The sequence below is a fragment of the Petaurus breviceps genome, unplaced genomic scaffold, assembly GCF_028583685.1.
Source record: "Petaurus breviceps papuanus isolate PSGF00001 unplaced genomic scaffold, PetGlider_PUasm1.0 428, whole genome shotgun sequence".
Lineage (NCBI taxonomy): Eukaryota > Metazoa > Chordata > Mammalia > Diprotodontia > Petauridae > Petaurus > Petaurus breviceps.
The window spans coordinates 1,774,282-1,784,302 of NW_027186331.1; the positions used below are offsets into that span (position 1 = coordinate 1,774,282).

Sequence of the window (10,021 nt, forward strand, 5' to 3'; positions counted from 1 at the left end):
ATCATAAACCAGGCACTCAAGTCCTGTTTCTGGGCTCCTTCTTAGCATGAAATGCTTACTCTCTCCCTGTCTCTGTCTCTGTCTCTCTTTGTCTCTGTCTCTCTCCTCTCTGTTTCTATTTCTCTCTCCCCTTCTCTGTCTCTTTCTCCCCTTCTTTCTCTCTGTCTCTGTCACTGTCTTCATCTCTGACTCTGTCTCCCTCTACTCCATATTAAATTCAAAATAAAAAGGAAGGGTGTAGTGCTGGGGCCGCTGGCTCCGGTGGCGTGCCCTGCCTACTGTGCCCTCTCGCGCCGCGCCATGAGGCGCCTCAGCCCCTGCCTGCATCGGGCTGCGCTGCTGTCTCAGGGCCGGCCGCCTCCTTGGAGCTCCCCGCGGGCTTGGCTGGGCGCCGCGTGCCCGGAGAAGGCGGACCCTGCTCCTGCTCCTGCGGCGGAGGACTGGGGTCCGGGGCCGGGCTCGTGGCCCAGGCGGCTCTCGGACCTGGTGACGCCGCTGTGGCGGCTGGACCAGGAGCAGCGGCTCCGTGACACTGCGCGGCCTCCTGGAGCTCCTCGAGGCCCGCCTGGGCGGCTGCAGCCCTTCCGGCCGACCCCGGTCATCGACGGCTACCGAAACAAGTGCAACTTGGCCATCCGCCGGGGCCCCGACGGCCGGCCGCGGACCTCCGTGCTGGGCTCTCCCCGGGAGACCTGAAGCACATCCCCGAAGGGCACCGGCGCGTGGCCCGCTGCTACCAGGCCTTCCTGGAACAGAGCCCGCGAGGGCCCTACGTGGAGGCGCAGGGCCGCGGCCACAGCCTGGCCATCATCGCCTCCCACCTGCAGCAGCTCCGGCCGCACCCGGAGCAGGTCGGGGCGTTCTTCACCCGGGGCCCGGGGCCGAGTGTGACTCGACGTCCCTTTACTTCCAGGAGAATGCCCAGGGCGGCCAGCAGCAGCCCCGCCACCGGCTCCTGGCAGGGGAGCAGCACATTTTCGAAGACCTGCGGCTATGGTGGAGCCCTTCCGGACTGGACTGAACAGCCAGGTGGTCCAGGCTCTTGGGGACTGCAGAGCCATCAGGGCGCTGGTTTTTGTTTACAGCTACCCCAGTGGGAAGGCCAAAAGAAACTTCCTGGAGCTGTACTGCCCCCCAGACCCTGGCAAGGATCTCCTGGGTGAGCCTTTTGTCATGAGACAAGCCGTGCCTGTGGACATGTTTCCACACACCATGCACTATGAGTTGGGGCTCCCTGTTCCCCAGGTGACCAACTGACCGAGCTTCTCTAGCCCCCTCCATGCAGGACTCTGCAAGCTCTCTCCATTAAGGACTGAGTGTTAGATCAGACCTGGTGTGACAGGCCCTGGACTGACTGTGCTTTCAGAAGCTAGACGTGGATCAGCTTCTGTTCCAGCCACAGTTGAAGGGGCTTCCTGGCTGAACTTGCAGGTTCTCCTTAGGTTGCATAAACCAACACACTGCTTTGTGCAAAGCAGGCCTTTAATATGTGATGGCCGAGTGGGATAAGAGAAAGATTTGGAATGGAGAAAGACTGCAGTGGTGGTTTCTGGGAACCAAAGAGTAGTGGCAGCAAGAGTCTGGGGCTTTGGGGCAAATTGCTGTTAGATCCCAAGTCAAGTTGGCCCAGGGAAGCTAGAGCTCTAGCTACTGGCAGGAGCCTGCCTGAGCCACTAAAGCTGCTTCCACCGAAGTTTCCACTTCCCTGCTCTTGGCTATAGAAAATAATGGCCTAATCTTACTGCATTGTTTTCTTGTCCAGTTGTTTCCAACTCTACCCTTCACCATTTGAGGTTTTCTTGGCAAAGATACTGAAGAGGTTTGCCATCTCCTTCTCCAGCTCATGGTTCGGGTGAGGAAAATGAGGCAAACAGGGTGAAGTGACTTGCCCAGGGTCACATGGCTAATCAGTGTTTGAGGCTGGATTTGAACTCAGGAAGATAAGTCTTCATGACTTCAGGCCCAGCACCATCTAGTTGTCCCTTACCACAGTGTCAGCTTTGGGAGCTCTCAGCCCAGAGACAGTAAGGGGGTTGGTCAGAAAGATTACAAGGGACCCTTTGCTGGCACCAACTGGCAACGCTATTGCCCATAAGCAGTTCTGGGTCCCAGTTCCAGGGTAAAAAGGAGTGCTGGGGATCAATCACAAGGTAACAGAGGCCCTGGTCACAGTTTCAGGGCCAAAAGGAGCTCTGGTAGTTGAGCCTGCAGGACAGCAGGGGCCCTTCCTGGCTAAAAGACCAGAAAAGTAGTGACAACACCTCTCCCAGGATCACATCACCCTGAAAGCACTGAGAACTCACAGACCCCCAAAACAGTCTTGTATTTTTTCAGTCTTGAAGAGGAGGGAGATAAGAGAAATGGGGTGGTGGTGGAGAATGATAAAAGGGAGGACAGATTACGGGAGTCACTGGTTAGAAGCAAAATAGGTTTTTGAAGAAGGACAGGAGAGAGAGAGAGAGAGAAAGAGAAGCAGGAGAAAATGGGATAAAGTGAAATACGCAGCTAGTAGTCATAACTAGATGTGAATGGGATAAACACCCATAGAAAGGAAGCAGGTAGAAGAATGGATTAGAAACCAAAATCCAACAATATGCTACTTATAAGAGACACACAGAGTTAAAATAAAGACTGAAGCAGATTCTATTATGTTTCAGCTGAGGTTAAAAAAAGGGACAGCGATAATCTCAGACAAAACAAAAGAAGCAAAAATAAACCTGATTTAAAGAGGTAATGAGGGAAACTACACTTTGCAAAAAAAAAGTACCGTAGACAATGAAGTAATATAAAACATTTATAGCAAGTTTCTCTGACAACGGCCTCATTTCTCAAATATATACAGAGTATATAGGGGCAGGTAGGTGATGCAGTGGATAGAATGCCTGGACTGGAGTCAGAATGACTCAACTTTGTGAGTTCAAAACTGGCCTCAGACATTTAGCTATGTGACCCTGGGCAAGTCACTTAACTCTAAAATGCCTCAATTCATCATCTGTAAAAATGAGAAGGAAATGACAAACCACTCTAGTATCTTTGCCAAGAAAACCTGAGACTGGGTAACAAAGAGTTGGACAAGACTGAAAAATGGCTCAACAACAAAAAACAACAAAGAACTGAGTCAAATCTATAAAAATAAGGTCCATTCTCCAATTAATAAATGGTCAAAGGATGTAGACAGGCAGTTTTCAGGAGAAGAAATAAAAGTTCTCCATAGTCGCATGAAAAAATTCTCTAAATCACTAGAGACTGTTATTGAGCCATGTCTGTCTCTTTATGAGCCTGAGGACCATAGTATGCTAATACTGTCCATGGTCTTTTCTTGGCAAAGATACTGGAGTGGTTTGCAATTTCCTTCTCCAGTGGATTAATGCAAACAAAGGTTAAATGACTCCCCCAGGCTCACACAGCTAGTATCTGAGGTCAGATTTGAACTCAGATCTTTCTGACTACAGGTCCTGTGTTCTATCCACTGAGCCATGTAGTTGCCTCCTTTCTCATTATTGATTAGAGAAATACAAATAAAAACAAATCTGAGGTGCCACCTCACACCTAACAAAAATAACAAATGCTAGAGGGGATGAGGGAAAAATAGAGACATGAAGGCACTGTTGGTGGAGTTGTGAACTGATTCAACCATTCTGAAGAACAACTTGGAATTATGGCCAAAGGGTTATTAAACTGTGCTTACCCTTTGACCCAGAAATACCACTACTAGGTCTGTGTCCCAAAGAGATCAAAGGAAAAGGATTTATGTGTACAAAAATATTCATAGCAGCTCTTTTTTGGGTGGCAAAGAATTGGAAATTGAGGGAGCTGCCCATCCACTGGGGAGCGGCTGAACAAGCTGTGGTCTGTGATTGTGATGGAATACTATTGTGCTATAAGAAATGATGAGCGGGCAGATTTCAGAAACACTCGGGAAGATCTACATGACCTGATACAAAGCGAAGTGAGCAGAACCAGATCATTGTGCTTAGTAACAGCAATGTTGTTTTGCTCATCAGCTATGAAGGACTTGGCTACTGTGATCAATGCAATGATCCCAGACAATTCCAAAGGACTCATGACAACAAACAGAACAGATGAGCTCTTAAGTGCAAACTGAAACCTGTTTTTCTCACTTGATTTTTCTTGCCTCTTTTTGGAAATATGGCTAATACAGAAATGTGTTTTGCATGATTTCTCATGTATAATTGGTATCATATGATTTGCTTTCTCAGTGGGTGTGGGGGGGTAGGAGGCAGAAAGGGAGAGAATTTGGAACTCAAAATGAAAAGAATGTTAAAAATAAATAATCAATTAGAATGTAGAAAAAGGAAGTGCGTGTTTCCTGTTCCTTTCTCCTTCCAGTTTTCCCTAGTGCTCTCCTAAACTATAAGGTGCAAATGAGTTGCTGACCTGCATTATTAGAGAGAGCTTCCTCAGCAGGGGCGCCCCAGGCCAAGGTGCTAACAGCTCTGGCCCAAAGAGAAGGCTCTCAGAGCTAGGATAGATCCTCTAGCATCCCAAGGACTGACCTGTGTGGAGGAGGGATGAGCTCTCTTCTGCCTGACCCCCATGGAAAGAACAAGGGACAATGGGGAGATGTTCCAAGGAGGCAGATGGAAGGAAGAACTTCGGGCGCTGAGTGCCATCCCCAGAGGGGTGTGCTGCCTGGGGAAGTGGTGAGCTCCCCTTCCCTGGAGGTCTTCAAGCAGAGGCTGGGTGGCCACTTCTTAGGTCTGATGTCCTGGGGGTTCCTTCCGTGTACAGGCTAGATCCAGGGGCCTCTGAGGGAGAGGCTGCCATTCCTCTAGCACCTTGTTATGGGCTGAGGTCACCATGGGTACCCAAAGTCTAGACTGAGGTGGGGGGAACCTGTGGCCTCAAGGCCACATATGGCCTTCTAGGTCCCTGGGTGTGGCCTTTGGACTGAGTCCAAAGTTCACAGAACAAATAATTTCATTAAGGGAATTTGTTCTGTGAAGTTTGGATTCAGTCAAAGGGTTGCACTGGAGGACCTGGAGGGTCACACGTGGCCTCAAGGCCCTGTCTAGACTATAGCACCAGAGGACAAGCTCTGGCTGATCCTACTCATCTCGAGGCTCCAGCTGCTGTCCCAGGGATGCAGGAAGTAGAAGAGGCTCATCCCAAAGATGCTGGAGCTGCAGCTGTGTGACCTTGGGGGAGTCACTTCCCCTCCCTGTTCCCTAGCTTCCTAATCAGTTCAATCGGTTGATAATATAGCTTTTGCCTCATAGAACCTTTGGGAGAAAAGAACCTTGAGGCCAGTATTCCTGCCAGCCAGACCCTGGCACAAACAGGCTGCTGGAAGAGGGGGTAACTAGCAGCGGGGGCTCCCTCAGAGCTCATCAAAGACTTGGCCTCATCGAGTACCCATCTGCCAGGAACCAGCAAGGCTTGGCTTGTGGGGACTTCAGCACCAAAGGGTCCCAAACCACCGGGGCTGGGCTCCCTCCCAGGCTTGTTGGAAGTCAGTGGGCCTGCCCAGGGTGGGGGAAGCAGAGAGCCCCCTTCCCAGCCCAGGCTGGAAGGAACCTCAGACCAGAGACTGGCTATCAGAGCTGGGAGGAATTCACCCGGCTGAGTCTGAGTCTGAGTCAAGAAGACCTGAGTTCTAGCCTCAAACACCTACACCTGTGTAAGTCTGGGCATATTACCTAACCTCTGTCTGCCTCAATTTCCTCATCTGTAAAGTGGGGATAATCCTTTTGCAAGGATTTCGAATGAGATGACCTGTACAGAGGACTGCAAGCCTTGAAATGCTATGTAAACACCTGCTGTTATTGTTAAAATCTGCTCAGAACTGAGCTCTCACAGCCTGGCCCAGGGAACGTGGCCGGGTGGGGTAGGGGCTGGCACTGTAGCTTATTCTGTTCCTCAGAACATTCTCCCTAAAGAACAGTGTCCACTGGAGGAGGGCAGGGCTGGCAGTGATACAGAGACCAGTGATGCCAGCTCTCCAGGCCAAGGCTGAGTGGCTTTCACCACCTGCTGCCCTGGGCCTGGGCAGAGTCAGTCATAATTAAGGAAAGGCAGCCACTGCAGCCTTTGGCCATCTGGATGTGGGAGTTGACGAGGCCTTTAGTGACAATCCTGCCTCAATTCGGGACCCTCCCTGTGTGATCCCCAAAGCAGGCTTCCTGAGATTCTGGGGGAGGCCCAGCCCCAAGGCTCTTTGTCATCCGTGGGCCAAAGTGCCACTGGAGGCCAGAAGCAAACCTCTGTGGACAAAGGCAAGTTGTTGACCAGCTTTGGAAAGAGAGGACCCACCTTCCCCAGCCCAAGGGGCTCCCCCAATAAGAAAGGGGAGGGAGGCAGAGGAGAGAGAGGGGTGGACGAGAGGGGGGGTGGGTCAGGGAGCTCAGAGGGAGAAGGGGCAGAGCTCCTGAGGAGGAGGGAGGGAGCCCAGCAGTGGTGCCAGGCCTGGGAGGGAGCATCAGAATGAAGGCAGAGGGAATTTACTGGCAGAACTAAGGTCTCTGGACATCCAGACAATCAATCAGTCAGTCAACAAGCAACAGGCCTAGACTCTGGGGTCACAAAGGCAAAAGTGAGACAGCCCCTGCCCTCAAGGTGCTACATTCTAGTGGAGAATCCAAGTTCTACAAATGGGTCTCTATAGACAAGCTCCTTTCAGAGTAGATACAAGGCAATCCTGCAGAGGAAGGCATTGGAGGGACCAGGAGACTCCTCTAAGGGAAGGCGAGGTAGCCTGCTATTCCAGGAGGCAGATATGAGGAGAGAGCATTCAGGGCAGAGATGGGAAATCAAGCAAGAGACAAGTAGACCAGGGTGGCTAGAGGCCAGGACACTCAGCCTCTAGCCCTTTTCATTAGATCCTGCTGAGTCTTAACAGCCTTTTTTTGGGTTATTGAAGACTTTAAATAGACTTTCTGCCTGAGGTAGCTGGTGGCATAGTGGACACTGAGTTGCTTTTTTTTTTCTTTTTGGAGGGGGGAAGGTGGGGCAATTGGGGTTAAGTGACTTACCCAAGGTCACATGGCTAGTACATGTTAAGTGTCTGAGGCAGGATTTGAACTCGGGTCCTCCTGACTCCAAGGGCCGGTGTTCTATTCACTGTGCCACCTAGCTGCCCTGAGTTGGCTTTTGAAGTTCGAGGACCTGGATTTGGCTCTGACACTTACTTCCTGTATCACCTGGGCAACTCCACCCTCGGGCCTCAGTTTTCTCCTTTGTAAATGAGAGGGTAGAACTACAGAGCTTCTGAGTCCTTTCCTGCTGTAGCTTCTGGAGCCTAAAACATGCCCCACTTTTCCCTGGAAGGGAAGGCCTGGCCCATCTTATTAGTCCATGCACCAAGTCTTTCTCCCAGTTCCCCAAACCATGAACCCCCAGCTATCAGGGGCTGTGAGCTGGGGACAGAATCAGTCAGAGCCCTCCCTTAGCCCCTGCTCCTGAGCCCAAGCTCCCAGGGCCCCTCTTCATCCACGGCTCCAATGCAGAGAAATACCTGTCACCTGGTAAAGACTCTCAGGGACCAGCCCTCTCTGCCACCTCACCCCTCCTTCCACCTCCCAGCTTTTCAGACCAGACCTGCCCAACTCCAGTCTCCCCAGAGTCCCCCCCCCCAGATCGCTGGATTTCAGAGCTGGAAGTGACCCATCTGGTCCAACCAGTATCTGAGCAGGGATCTCAGCTCGACAAAGCTGGCGAATGGTCATTCCGGCTTTGCTTGAAGACCTCTGGGGATGGGCCGTTCACTTGTCTCCAGGCCTCCCTGGGACAGCAGGAAGTTTTTCCTTAAATCAACTCTAAATCAGCCTCTCTTCACCTTTCCCCCCAAGGCTGCTGGTTCTGCCCTCTGGATCAAGCAGAATGAGGCTAACTTCTCCCCCAACAGAGAGACTTTGGAGGCTTCTTGAAATCGTCTCCCCCTTCCCAAGGCCCCCAGGACATTGAATTCCTTTAACACTTGGAGGTTTTAAAAGCCCTTTCTCATAACACACCTGTAAGCAAGGGGGTTCAAAGATTACAGATGGGAGAACTGAGGCTTGGAGGGGACGTTCTCAGTGTCAGAGCCGGGAGCTGATTTTGTGAAGGTTCAGAGCTTCCTGGGGACTGCCATTATCAGACCTTGGCGAGGGCTCATGAAGGTGGGGATGGGAGTTGGGGTGGGGGGTGAAGGTCTAGCTGTAAGTGGTGACTTTGTGGTGTAGACAGGGAACAAGAATTTCCATCTGGAGGACCTTGGCTCTGACATGTAAGCCCCGTGTGACGTCAGGAAAGCCTTTTCCCCTCTCCAGGCCCCAGTTTCCTCATCCTGAGGGGGATGCTGGACTAGAGGGGCTCTGAAAGGGAGCCATACCTTTGCTCTGGCTGTGCCCCCTGCCTGGAATGCTTTTGGTCCTCACCCATGCCTTCTTGGCTTTCTTTAAGACCCTGCTCCAATTCAGTTTTCTGCAGCAAGCCTTTGCTGCCCCCTCCCTCCTCTGTGCCTTCCCCTGAGATCACCTCCCACCTACTTGGTATATACCCTGGCTATGCAGAGCTGTTTGCAGGCTGCCTTCCCATTAGACTAGAAGCTCCTTCAGGTCAGGGACTGCGCCTGTTTTTCTTTGTCTCCCCAGGGTTCAGGGCAGCGCTGGGCAAACCACAAGCGCTTAATAAATGCATGAGATGGTCCTTTCAGCTCCAGGCCGTGTCCCCCAGAAGGGCTCCCTCAGCATCTGGCTGAGCTTTGGCTGATTGTCCTGGGGGCTCTGACCCCTCCCCCCAACTTGGCCATGCCCGGGGAGAAAGCGGCTGCCTCCTGGCCACCCTGCACCCCCCACCACCCTCCCAAGGCCTGGAGTGGACACAGGGCGGCTCCTGGAGTAGGACTGGACGCCTGGGGTGCACTCACTCCCAGATGGGGGGCCGGCCCCCACCAGGGAGCCACGGCAACATGACACAGGATGAACCCATGCTGAACTATGAATATGCTTCCCTGGGGTGGGATGGGACAGGAGCCAGTGGGGTAACTTAGCGAGGCATGATACAATGTAACACAACACAATAAACCATAACACATAATAGAGTAGGATATAACAGAATACAATACAATGTAAATAACATGATATTAATTATAATGTAAATAACATAACATACTAGAATACAATACAATACAATACAAAACGATACAATGCAATATAACATAATATGGCATGACATAATGTGATGTGCCTCATAGCCTGTCATAGAGGCCTCTGGGTGGCACCCTAGTGCATGGAGCGCCAGGCCTGGAGTCACCAAAACTCTTTCCTGAGTTCAAATCGGGCCTCAGACACTTACTAGCTGTGTGACCCTGGGCAAGTCACTTAACTCTGTTGGCCTCAGTTTGCTCATCTGTAGAGCAGGCTAACAGCCCCAGTAATAGTCCCAAGGTTGTAGTGAGGATTACAGGAGAGAATACTTATGAAGCCATCTGCAAGCCTTCAAATGCTATGTGAATGTTAGGCATCATTATTACACGCGTGGCACGTGATAGTCATCTGCACGACATTGTAAAGAGCATCAGAAGAGCAATGTCTGACTGGTAGGTATCACAGCGAGAGACGTCCTGGACTGAAGGAAGCAAGGATCCCCAGGAGAAAGGGAGAAGGGCGCCAGCTCGAGCTCGGGGAAGGCAGGGAAAGCGTCTGATTTAACCTTTCCAGCTCTCCTAGCGCCCTTCGAAGGGATTTGCACACAGCGGCCGCTTTGTGTTGATACAATGACCAGAGTACAATTGAAAGAGCACCAGCTTTGACATTGGAGAAGCCTTCGGTAGCTGCCGGCCCTCTCTAGGCCTCAGTTTCCTCACCTGTAAAATGAGGGTAATGGCCTCTGTAGAATTTGCCTCCTAGGGCTGTCCTGAGACTCCGACGGCATAAAAGAGGGGAGTCTGTAGCCCTTTACCATTTATCTCCACAGCCATTATCAAATTTGACCTTCCCAATAACTTGGGAGGAAGGCAGGGATGAGGGTCTCATGTTATGGACAGAAAAGAGGGGCCAGGTGGCTTGTTCAAGCCCACACA

At 51.5% G+C, this 10,021-nt stretch overlaps 1 pseudogene; it reads left to right on the forward strand.

The window, feature by feature from the left end:
* Positions 1-300: 300 nt before the first annotated feature.
* LOC138171347 (tRNA (uracil-5-)-methyltransferase homolog B-like) lies at positions 301-1,257 on the forward strand (annotated as a pseudogene).
* The last annotated feature ends 8,764 nt before the right edge of the window (positions 1,258-10,021 follow it).